Here is a 13,970-nt window from a genome sequence, read left to right as displayed (position 1 = left end):
TTCAAGATTGTAGAACGAATTTTTTGATCAATTTTTCTAAATACAACTTTTGATTGTGAAGGATAAGTGTTTAAATTGAATACTTTTTGGACATTATCTGTTAAAATAGATGTTATACGTTGGTTTATCGGCTTCTTCAGTGCATCTAATGACCAGATTTAGAGCCTAAAACATAAAATTTGATCAATTTATAAATTTGGGTGAACTCAGATCTGCAAGAACACACTCGACCGAGTGTGTGACATACTCGATCGAGTGTGTGACATACTCGACCGAGTGAGTCCACACACTTGACCATATGTATACACAGACGGCCGTGTGTCTTGACACACACAACCGAGTGTGTTCAAACCCTAATTTATGCTAAGTTTGTTGTTCTGATTCTTTTAGTTATTATACTGTTAAATTTATGACATGCTATTCTGAACCTATGGTGTAGCTTTGTTATAGAATTTCAGGTGGTGTGTTTGTGGAAACATGGACGTTTGATATTGACCGTAGGAGAGTTTTGGCCAAACACCGACCAATTCAAGTGGAATCAAAAGTAATTGCAACTCAGACCACACATAAACAGTGGAAAGGCCTCGACTGTCTGACCTTTATTGAGATAGGAGATTAATTTCATCCCAAGCTAGTTTAGGAATTCTATACCAGTGTAGCACTAAAAGAGGGCAAGAAAAAGTATTTTCTTGCAATTTTTTTTGGGCAATCCTTTAAGTGGACCCTGGATGAGTTTTCATATCATTTACAAGTACTGTATTGGGGAGTCAAAATCTACAGTCCTAGCAAAGATCTTAGAAAGACTCATAGCAAGTTTTGTGCTGGAGGAGTGGCTGCCCATATTTGTAAACCAGGGTATGCACTGGGTAATGGTAGAATTGAGGTTAGAGAGAGTGATATTCGAGACGATCTGGTACCTCACCTGATGATTATCAAGAGAAATGTAACGTTTAGAGATATCAATGATGATGTACTATCTGGTACTGAAACAGTTCTTTTGTACTGTCCCATGGAGCGTATTAAGGTGAATTTTGGTCAGATCTCATTAATATAATGAAGGATGTTATGAACTCAGAAAGACCGTTTCCTTATGCCGCTCTTTTGAATCATCGGTTTGATGAGCTTGATCTGTTTCAAGATAGTTACACCACTAACAAGGTATAACAATTCGATTTCATTTGCAAGATATCACTGATTTTATGTTGGAGGATAAGTGTTTAAATCGAATACTTTTTGGACATTATCTGTTAACATAGTTGTTATATGTTGGTTTATCGGCGTCTTTAGTGCATCTAATGACCAGATTTAGAGCCTAAAAAATAAAATTTGATCGATTTGTCAATTTGGGTGAACTCAGATCTGCAAGAACATACTCGACCGAGTGTGTGACACGCTCGACCGAGTGTGTGACATGCTCGACCGAGTGTGTGACACACTCGACCGAGTGAGTCCACACACTTGACCGTATGTATACACAGATGGCCGTGTGTCTTGACACACATTACTGAGTTTGTTCAAACCCTAATTTTTGCTAAGTTTGTTGTTCTAGTTCTTTTAGTTATTATACTTTTAATTTATGACATGCTATTCTGAACCTATGGTGTAGCTTTGTTATAGAATTTCAGGTGGTGTGTTTGTTGGAACATGGACATTTGATATTGACCGTAAGAGAGTTTTAGCCAAACACCGACCAATTCAAGTGGAATCAAAAGTAATTGTAACTCAGACCACTCACGGACAGTGGAAAGGCTTCGACTGTCTGACCTTTATTGAGATAGGAGATTAATTTCGTCCCTAGCTAGTTTGGGAATTCTATACCAGTGTAGCACTAGAAGAGGGAAAGAAAAAGTATGTTCATGCAAATTTTTTCGAGCAATCCTTTAAGTGGACCCTGGATGAGTTTTCATATCATTTACAAGTACCGTATTGGGGAGCCAAAATCTACAGTCCTAGCAAAGATCTTAGAAAGATTCATAGCAAGTTTTATGCTGGAGGAGTGGCTGCCCATATTTGTAAACCAGGGTATGCACTGGGTAATGGTAGAATTGAGGTTAGAGATAGTGATATTCGAGACGATCTGGTACCTCACCTGAGGATTATCAAGAGAAATGTAACGTTTGGAGATATCAATGATGATGTACTGTCTGGTACTGAAGCAGTTCTTTTGTACTGTCTCATGGAGCATATTAAGGTGAATTTTGGTCAGATCTCATTAATATAATGAAGGATGTTATGAACTCAGAAAGACCGTTTCCTTATGCCGCTCTTTTGAATTATCTGTTTGATGAGCTTGATCTGTTTCAAGGCAGTTACACCATGAAACCAGTGCAAGAAGACTCTATTGTTGAATGTGTAATTTAATAAGGCTAGCCTGTTAGCCTAGTGACTCTGGTGTGTAATAACTTAACGGTGACCTCTGATCTATGTAATTGTATTCTAATCAGTTATTGTGATAAGCATGCTTAATAATTTACCGATTCGAATGATTATATTTATACCCCATGATACATGGTGGTAATTGCTTAATAGGTGTTTTGTTTTAAGTTTCTTACAGTTATTCAGAATGTCTCAAGAACAACAGCACTCTTTAGAGGAAACTGCATCAATTGAACCCCAGATCCCTTTGTTGGCTGAACTGCCCGGACTAATTGGACGTGGTGACACAAGTGTCTTAGCATGTGTTGATGAGACTGGCACCGAAGCTGTTAAAGGAAACTTTGTTGATATCATTCAGTTTTTGAAGCGATCGAGGATTCTTAAGTTACACGGTTTTTGAAGCGACAGCTTCCTTGGGTCAGTGACTCCTCCTGCAAGTTTAACTTGATCCGCAAGCACAAATTGCGTAACCATCCTAGCCAGTCGGTGGCTTCAGGGACAGGTCGGCGGCTTCAAATAACCGTGTAACTTTGTTGATATCATTCAGTTTTTGCCGCCGGCCTAAGTTACACGATTTCTCAACTTGTCGACCAAGTTCAAGTAAAAATGGAAACAAAATCAAAGAGATTACAGGTTATTTGAAGCCGCCGACCTGTCCCTGAAGCCACCGACAAGCTAGGATGGTTACGCATTTTGTGCTTGCGGATCAAGTTAAACTTGCAGGAGGAGTCACCGACCCAAGGAAGCCGTCGGCTTCCCACTGAAGCCGCCGACTTGGCCACCGTTTCTAAACATTATAAATAGAGGGTTCCTGTTTCAGTTTTAGATATACAATACAACTTTTCAATATAATTTTGTTTTTTTAGGGTTTTCTCTAAAACCCTTAGATTAGGTTTACTTTTAATGTAATTAAGATTATTCAAGTTTTAATTCAAAGTTTCTTTCATCTACCTTTTTAAGGTATAATTCTATCCTTATTTTATTGTTTATTCGGTTTTATTTACTTTAATCGTTTCTGTTCATCTACCATTATGAACTAAACGTTCATAGTGGTTACTTGGATGAAAACTAAACTTTGTCTGGGAATCAGATGAAGCTGCCGACTTCCTCAGTTAAAGCCGTCGGCTTTGCTGTGACAAAGCCGCCGACTTCGTGCTTCATCCGTAAAGTTTCTGGTTCTTTTTCAGGTTTGTATGGTCGAGTTTCTGTAATGATATTAATATACTTGTTTGTCATGTTTATGATTAGATAACATGATTTTAGGGTTGATTAATACTTAATCCTACTTAATCCGATGATCTATTATTCGATTCATGCTACTTGTTTAGATCTAGTCCATCAACCTTGTTGAATTGAATTGCATGCAACTAGGTTAAACAACATAATAGTGATAAACTTGTTTGATTTGAAATATGCTTATATAATAAAGTTTGATATTGTTAGGCTTAATTGAAGATCCTTTGTTTGGATTTGTTTAATTAATGATTGCATGAAAACTTAGTAGTAATTGACTTTCAGCTACTAACTTGAGTTGATCTACTTGGTGTTTAATATCTTATATAATTTATCAGTCTATTTGCATGTTGATCTTCATCACAAGATTAATATGTATCATGTAATTGAATTGAACATGAAGAATTATGATGTTAGTTATGCACATCACATATCTAGCATATGATTTAAGTCCTACTTATTAAATGATATGCAATGCCTATCTTAACCTATTTAGGGATGATAATTGGTCTATGGTTATTATTTTGCCATGTGTTAATATAACTTGTGAAACTTGCTTAATATGATTCTCATACTCGTTATTTGTCCATGTAACTGGTTTTATTTATAATTGTTTATTTTAAATCCTTATTTCTTGCTTATTATCTTGTTACTTAATTCATTAATAAAGTACTTTCAATTGTCTCTTTCCTAAGAGATAATATTCAAAATCTAAACAACAACCAAAACCATAAATACATATTTCTAATTCTTTAGTAAGATTTAGACTAAACAATAAAACAACTTATAACTCATCTACGCTCTCTTGGGACGATAACCTAAAATACTACATTTGATCGGGTCTTGTTGCTCGTTAGGTCCTGTAATCTTTTTGATTTCGGGGACAGGCCAGCGACTTCATAGACCTGTAATCTTTTTGATTTCGTTTCCATTTTTACTTGAACTTGGTCAACAAGTTGAGAAATCGTGTAACTTAGGCAGGCGACTTCAGTGTGAAACTGGCTGCTTTAACTGAATTTTGCTTCGTCAACAAGTTCATCACATTCTGCGATCAAATCTGGAACATTCTGGCATAACTCCTTAAAATGTAATCGAAAAACTTTATAATTTAGGAGTTATGAAATTCCCCCACACTTAAGCTTTGCTTGTCCTCAAGTAAATAAAGATTTAAACATTTATAAGTATACTCTCTTAGTCATTTTTATCAAACATAGTATTTAATGAGATGTTTTAACAATACTTTGGTTAATCTTGTGTTTTCAGCTGACAATTTATCTTCAAATTTTATCAAAGATTAACACTTATTTATGAACTTCACCTAGGTAATGTATCAAAAGAAATATTAAATGGGTAGTTTAATCGGAATTTGGTTTATCGGGGTGGTTATGACACAGATAAAATTGGTTTAAAAGCAGAAGCAAAATGCAAAGTCAAAAAGATGTCTAATCATTAAATTTTAGTTATTATTATAAGAACTAGTTTGAACCATACCAAGGAGTACAAGTGGTCCTAATATTCATTAATCCATATTTATACAACAGTTGGTCCTCATTGGACTCTTTTATTTCCTAACCAGAGCTTTTAAAAGTGTGTGGTTCTCATTGGAACTCTTTTCTCTCGCTCTCATCACTCCTTTTGGCCTTTATTGGGCTCTTTTACTTTTCATTTTTGCTTTTGCTTTCATGCATAACATTAGCTTTACATTTGGCAATTTGTTCTAAATTGGCCCTCATTGGGACTCTTTGCTGCCTCAGTGGTCCATACTTATTATGCCATATGGTAGTGGTTATAAGTTTGCAATCGTTTCACAATATTTGGCATATACTTCCTATCTTAAACAAGTAGTCCGATCTCGAAATTGAGAGTAGTTCTATTATCTTTTTAGATTAGATTAATGAGAAGACATAAGTTTGACTAAGAATTTATACTTCCAAAAATATAGGGTTAGGAATGGGAATTTGGTTTAATTAGGTTATTCCTAAAAAGGTTTAGGTTTCTAATGGTAACTAATTGGAATTTTGTTAGCACTCTATCTATTTAGATATGTATTTAAGTGCTAACGACCTGGGTACTGGCTTAAATTGGTTTTAAAATAAAAGGCTAACAAAAATAAAATCCTATATATTTCTTTATCATTTATATTACCTTAATTTTAGGTGTTTTATATTTCTTTACAATTTATTTCATCTCAAACTTCAAAAATTACACCATATAAGGAGTTAAAAAAAAAAAAAAAACTAGTTACTTTTAAGTGTATGAATTATTAATCAAAAAGCAACAATTTTTTATAATGTAGGACAAACAAAATTAAGTGTGATTTTTAGACCCTAAAAACCTCATTTTATTAGTCTTTCCTTAACAATTTTCAAAAAAAATTATCTTGGGTTTTTAATTAAGTGAAAAATTCACGTCTTCCCACACTTAAAATCATGCAATGTCCTCACTTGCATGAATTTATACTACAACGATAAAATAAAGGAAGAAAAAAAATGTAAATATGGAGAAGAATGATGTTACTTGGAATTAGATTGTAGTTACAAGAAAGTTGCAGAAGTTGAATTTGAAGAACACTCGCCCAATCACCTCATTTATTCAAATAATCACTAATAAAAATGAAATAAATATGTTCTTCTTTATTAACGAGTCATAAGCTTGACTCGACCTCATTTAAATTTTTCCTCAGTGGGGTTTAACTTCCCCACACTTATCGGGCGGCATATAAAATCGGTGAAAAATGTTCCACGAATTAGTAATGTTAACCAGTCATTAAAACCTCAGGATGTAAAGATAAACTCTAATAATTTATTTCGTTGTATGTTCAAAATTTTAAGAATAGCCCGAGTGTCAATAAATAGTTTTCCATTGTCTTGCAGCAATAAGTTTGTTTTTGTTGCGGGTTCTTGCCCAAACGGGTCTTTAAAGTCTATCGGAGTTATACATATTTCAAGTGGTGTATCTGGTATAAGTGCTTTCTTAGTAAATATTTCAAACAATTCATCATCATATTCATCATTGATGTTGACCTTCATAAACTCGTCAAACTCGGCATCTAGATCTTCATCCCTAATACTTATACGTGTGAAATCCCCCGTGTCTACATCCATTAATTCCCGAAAGTCTTCCTCAAGAGAAGAATCAATGTCATATAACTCTAAAATTGGAGCAGTTTCCACTAACCTAGTGTTTTCTAACAACTTTTCCACCTCAAAATTAAGATAAGAATCATCTTCTTCATCATCAGAAGAATCCCATTTGATCGGATAAAACTCATCATCGTCTTCGGTATCTGAAGGATCCCAATCTATACCCAGTGATTCTTCATCTAAAATTTCATTGCTAAATATACTATCCATGACTACTAACGTAGGTGGTGAAATGGTAGGTTGTGGGGTTATTGGTTGTGGTATTGGCATAAACTTTGTCACACTTAATTGTTCTAGGTATGAATCGGTAGGTAGTTTTATTGTAGGTGGGGTACTTAAATGTTTTACGTCTGTATTTGTGCACCATTGTAAAGATCCATAAAAACACAGGCAAAATCCCTCGGATAACATCCTCTCTTCTATCGACATGTTTCTAATATTTACCCCAAAACCCTCTACTTCTTCTTTGACTGGTTCGAACTCCTCATTAACCAATTCTTCCTCATCATTAGTCAAATAGTACGCAATGGAAAGATATGGTGTGACAGTTATCGTATGTTGAGTTTGAACATTTTCTTCCTTTTTTCTTTACTTGTCTCATGTATTCATTTCATTCTAATATCGATTGTATTTGTTTTTGTGAAAATGGAGCAGCCATATATTCAGCCTTATTTTCTTTAATAAAGTCTCTAGCCATTTTCATAAAAGTTCTCTCTTCTTTTCTCTTTATTGGTTGTTCCATATTTTTAAATAAGATTTGAGATTTAGATTTTAGAATGGAGATTTTAATTTATAGAAGGAATTAAGATTTGAATGAGAAAATAATTTAAGTAATTAAATAATAACTAAATAGATTAAATTTTAAGATATAAATAACTTATAAATAACAACTTTTATCGCATAACAACGGATAATCAAACATAAACGGCTTATTGAATCTTTCAATACTTAAGTGATCGTCAGCGTCTAAGTTCCGGCAGAGCCCTTTAAATTGGAAGCCCAACAACCTTTCCCTAATGGAAGACAGTCATCACCCATTTTCAAGAAATATCAATAACCAAAATATATTCAATTTCCGTATTTACCGCGCTCCCCGGCAGCGGTGCCAAAAAGTTGATGTGTCAAAAGTGTGTGCAATAGTGCTTAACTTATCTTTCAACTTTTAAATTTATAAAACCTTTATTTTACTTTTAACAACCTAATGAGCAATGTTGGTACGATTTTCCATGTAGCGGTTGTAAGGTACCAGTGCAATACAATAACAGCTTAGCGTTGAGCGTATGATGCCGACTGATATTTTCCCTCGAGAAATAATCTCTGCAGACCCGGAACACGGATGGGAGATTCGTGAGGGGGCCTCAATCAGTCTGGGGATCAATCTGTAATTGATCCGTCTAGCGTATTGCTGCTAAGCGGCTAATGTGCGTTTAGAGTGAGAAAGAACTGTGTGAGAGATAAAGTGTACTTCTCTACGACTGAAGTTCAGATGTGAAATGTGGTGACCCAGGGGGTCTATTTATAGGCGTAGAATGTTTGAAATTCTCGGGATACACGTGTCAATCGCTGATTAAATCTGTTGTGCGAAATATCCGAAACCGACTTGGTGTGGCTGACGTGGCAGCATGCCGTTCACGCGCCTAGAAAAAGGGCTTAAGCATAGAAGCTGCATGTTAGGCTTACACATGACGCTGGACGGCCTGCTGAATGTTGGACGACAAATGCTAAAAACCGCCAAATATTGTTATCTTTTGTGCTCTTTGATCCATTTTTCTGTATAAAAATGGCGCTTTTATGTGTGTATCCGCTAGGACACACCATTTAGTCCCCCCAGTTTAATGCCTTTATTTTTTCAAATAATAAAGTCATTAAACTAAAAATAAAAGATGCCTTTTTCCTCGAAGACACAAAACTACTGTAGCCGTCTGTTTTTCTGTGTTGACGTCATGTTCTCAATTATGAATTTGCCCCCAAAAACCTTTTTGATTTATTTTTTAAATTTTAATTTTTAACCAGTTAATCTGGTTCATACACATAGCTCGATCATGCCCTTTCATCGTCCTACAATTTGACTATAAATAATCCGTTCCCCTTTCATTTTTCTTTTCCGAAAACTAATCATTTGCTTTGAAGAATACCTGTAATTGCTTTCTAGGGTTCTTAACGAATAATTTGTGCAAGGTCAGTTCTCGCTTATCCTTCCCCTCTGTTTGAATTGTTTTGTTTTAAATTGCTACCATGGCCGAATCCAGTAGCACATCTTCACAGAAAGATACAGGCTATGTTAGTACAACTCCTTCCAGCATCGCCGAAGCCAAAATAGACCAATTATGCAGAGAGCATAGAAATCTTAGATTATTAAACCCTATGGTTCTTTCCTCTAGCGATAGAGCCAACAATCCTCCTCAGAAGATGAATAATCTCTATAAGCTTCGATTAACTGTAGGAAATCTCCGTATTCCTCTTTCCACCTTTCTTCAAAAAATTCTTGCCCATTACGGGATAGGTCTTAGTCAAGTTCATCCTTTAGGTTTGCAAAAAATTATACTTTTTGAAAGTTACTGTAATGCTGTAGAGGAAATTGAAATGTCCCTTTCATATTCATTATAAACGTTCCATATTAATTGATTTCGTCGCGAGGTTTTGACCTCTATATGAGACGTTTTTCAAAGACTGCATTCATTTTTAAAACAACCATAACCTTTATTTTATCGATAAAGGTTTAAAAAATATTACGTAGATTATCAAATAATGATAATCTAAAATATACCGTTTACACACGACCATTACATAATGGTTTACAATAAGAATATATTACATCAAAAATAAGTTTCTTGAATGCAGTTTTTACATAATATCATACAAGCATGGACTCCAAATCTTGTCCTTATTTTAGTATGCAACAGCGGAAGCTCTTAATAATCACCTGAGAATAAACATGCTTAAAACGTCAACAAAAATGTTGGTGAGTTATAGGTTTAACCTATATATTATCAAATCATAATAATAGACCACAAGATTTCATATTTCAATATACATCCCATACATAGTTATAAAAATTCATTCATATGGTGAACACCTGGTAACCGACATTAACAAGATGCATATAAGAATATCCCCTATCATTCCGGGAAATCCTTCGGACATGATAAAAATGAATTTGGAGTACTAAAGCATCCGGTACTTTGGATGGGGTTCGTTAGGCCCAATAGATCTATCTTTAGGATTCGAGTCAATTAGTAGATCAGTTTACTAATTCTTAGGTTACCAAGAAAAAGGGGCATATTCGGCTTCGATCATTCACCCATATAATGTAGTTTCAATTACTTGTGTCTATTTTGTAAAACATTTATAAAACTGCATGTATTCTCATCCCAAAATATTAGATTTTTAAAAGTGGGACTATAACTCACTTTCACAGATTTTTACTTCATCGGGAAGTAAGACTTGGCCACTGGTCGATTCAAGAACCTATAACAAATATGTACATATATATCAAAGTATGTTCAAAATATATTTACAACATTTTTAATACGTTTTACTGTTTTTAAATTTATTAAGTCAGCTGTTCTCGTTAGTAACCTACAACTAGTTGTCCAAAGTTAGATGTACAGAAAAAATTGATATATATTATCTTGAATCAATCCACGACCCAGTGTATACACGTCTCAGGCTAGATCACAACTCAAAGTATATATATTTTTGGAATCAACCTCAACCTTGTATAGCTAACTCCCACATTACTGCATATAGAGTGTCTATGGTTGTTCCAAATAATATATATACATGGGTCGATATGATATGTCAAAACATTTGCATACGTGTCTATGGTATCCCAAGATTATATAATATATTAGAATACATGTATAATACAATATATGTTAGCTAGGATATGATTTGTATAGATTTGTTAAACATTTCCCGTAGCTAAAATAATCAAAAAATATCCAATCTTGTTTTACCCATAACTTCTTCATTTTAAATCCGTTTTGAGTGAATCAAATTGCTATGGTTTCATATTGAACTCTAATTTAAGAATATAAACAGAAAAAGTATAGGTTTATAGTCAGAAATTTAAGTTACATGTCAATTACTAAAGAGGTAGTCATTTCCGTCGAAAAAACGACATCTTGATGACCATTTTGGAAAACATACTTTCACTTTGAGTTTAACCATAATTTTTGGATATAGTTTCATGTTCATAAGAAAAATTATTTTCCCAGAAGAACAACTTTTAAATCAAAGTTTATCATAGTTTTTAATTAACTAACCCAAAACAGCCCGCGGTGTTACTACGACAGCGTATGTCCGGTTTTACGGTGTTCTTCGTTTTTTCAGGTTTTAAATCATTAAGTTAGCGTATCATATAGATATAGAACATGTGTTTAGTTGATTTTAAAAGTTAAGTTAGAAGGATTAACTTTTGTTTGCGAACAAGTTTAGAATTAACTAAACTATGTTCTTGTGATTACAAGTTTAAACCTTCGAATAAGATAGCTTTATATGTATGAATCGAATGATGTTATAAACATCATTACTACCTCAAGTTTTCTGGATAAAGCTACTGGAAATGAGAAAAATGGATCTAGCTTCAAAGGATCCTTGGATGGCTTGAAAGTTCTTGAAGCAGAATAATGACACGAAAACAGTTCAAGTAAGATTTTCACTCGAAATAAGATTGTTATAGTTGTAGAAATTAAATCAAAGTTTGAATATGAATATTACCTTGAATTAGAAAGATAACCTACTATAAATAACAAAGGTTCCTTGATCTTAGATGATTACTTGGAATGGATTAGAAAGCTTGGAAGTAGACTTGCAAACTTGGAAGTATTCTTGATTTTTATGAAACTATACTTATGGAATTTATGAAGAACACTTAGAACTTGAAGATGGAACTTGAGAGAGATCAATTAGATGAAGAAAATTGAAGAATGAAAGTGTTTGTAGGTGTTTTTGGTCGTTGGTATATGGATTAGATATAAAGGATATGTAATTTTGTTTTCATGTAAATAAGTCATGAATGATTACTCATATTTTTGTAATTTTATGAGATATTTCATGCTAGTTGTCAAATGATGGTTCCCACATGTGTTAGGTGACTCACATGGGCTGCTAAGAGCTGATCATTGGAGTATATATACCAATAGTACATACATCTAAAACATGTGTATTGTACAAGTACAAATACGGGTGCATACGAGTAGAATTGTTGATGAAACTGAAAGAGGATGTAATTGTAAGCATTTTTGTTAAGTAGAAGTATTTTGATAAGTGTCTTGAAGTCTTTCAAAAGTGTATGAATACATATTAAAACACTACATGTACATACATTTTAACTGAGTCGTTAAGTCATCGTTAGTCGTTACATGTAAGTGTTGTTTTGAAACCTTTAGGTTAACGATCTTGTTAAATGTTGTTAACCCATTGTTTATTAAATCAAATGAGATGTTAAATTATTACATTATCATGATATCATGATGTATTAATATATCTTAATATGATATATATACATTAAATGTCGTTACAACGATAATCGTTACATATATGTCTCGTTTCAAAATATTAAGTTAGTAGTCTTGTTTTTACATATGTAGTTCAATGTTAATATACTTAATGATATGTTTACTTATCATAATATCATGTTAACTATATATATATATATATAATATATATATATCCATATATATGTCATCATATAGTTTTTACAAGTTTTAATGTTCATGAATCACCGGTCAACTTGGGTGGTCAATTGTCTATATGAAACCTATTTCAATTAATCAAGTCTTAACAAGTTTGATTGCTTAACATGTTGGAAACACTTAATCATGTAAATATCAATTTCATTTAATATATATAAACATGAAAAAGTTCGGGTCACTACAGTACCTACCCGTTAAATAAATTTTGTCCCGAAATTTTAAGCAGTTGGAGGTGTTGACGTATCTTGTGATGCCCCGTTCTAATTCATCATGTACGGACCATCAACGAAAGGATCATTACAAGGTTAAGTACTATATGCGATTTCAAAAAGAGTTTGCATTCATAACAAAAGTGATGTTTTAACCAACATCGAATGTTTTACAACAAAAGTATGCTTCAATGAACAGAAGCAATTAGTAATTGTACGTGACCCCAATGGTCGTTACAAATCATGTTTCAAATGTAATAAAGTTCGAATGCAAAAGTAAACATTCATGCGGGACATCTCTAAGCAGCGGGTTGTCTATAGCAAGACTAGTACAACAGCGGAAGTAACCTTAAGCACCTGAGAAAAACATGCTTAAAAACATTAACATAAAGGTTGGTGAGCTATAGTTTAAGTATAACAGTAATGTAAGTAGGCCACGAGATTTCAGTGCTACAAAGAGCGTTTCAAAACAGTAATCCAAATCTGTATGTTTAAGTATATGCTCAACCGTGGGCACTCGGTAACTAACTTAACGTTTAATAATATATCACCCCCTGAAGGTACACTTGGCAAGTGCGTATGTTTACGAAGTATTAAACACTCATTAAATGCTAGTGCTACTAGCCCAAGTGGGGATGTCAAACCCTATGGATCCATATCTAAGATTCGCGTTCACGGTTCAAAAACCAATGATTAAACGTTACCGAGCTGAAGGAAATGTTTATGCCATTGTATAACCCACACATATATAAGTTTAAGTACTCGTGCCTAGTATGTAAAACATAAAATCCGCATGTATTCTCAGTTCCCAAAATAAGTTAAAGTAAAAAGGAAATGCTATAACTCACAATGATAAAGTAGCGGTAAAGTCGAGTCGGGAAATAAGCAAGTACGTAGGTTCGGAAAGTCCTCAACCTAAGTCAAATAGTACTAAGTCAGTAAATCGTACGAATAGGTTTAAAAGTATGTAAATAAGGTCTTAAAGGTCATCATCATTCATCATCAAATAAAAGGTGTAAAGTAAGTTTTGTTTATGAAAGAAGTTAAAACAAAGGCTGACTTCGGTCAGTCACCACAGCTTCAATACCTACTAAAATAAGGTGAGACCAGTGTACATGGCTCTGTATATGAGTCTTTTAGTTGTGGTAAAAATTCCAGAAGCAAACTCGTCTTCGTTTGACCGTGGTGACGGTCTAAGTTCGAGTAGGCCAGAATTTTCAGCACAACGTTAAAAGACATAGTGACGATCGGAGGGCCATAAATCCTAAACCGTAACTCGGATTAAGATGAGTCTTAAATGAAAAGTTATC

This window comes from Rutidosis leptorrhynchoides, chromosome 10, assembly GCF_046630445.1.
Source record: "Rutidosis leptorrhynchoides isolate AG116_Rl617_1_P2 chromosome 10, CSIRO_AGI_Rlap_v1, whole genome shotgun sequence".
Classification (NCBI taxonomy): domain Eukaryota; kingdom Viridiplantae; phylum Streptophyta; class Magnoliopsida; order Asterales; family Asteraceae; genus Rutidosis; species Rutidosis leptorrhynchoides.
This window is presented reverse-complemented; position numbering follows the sequence as displayed.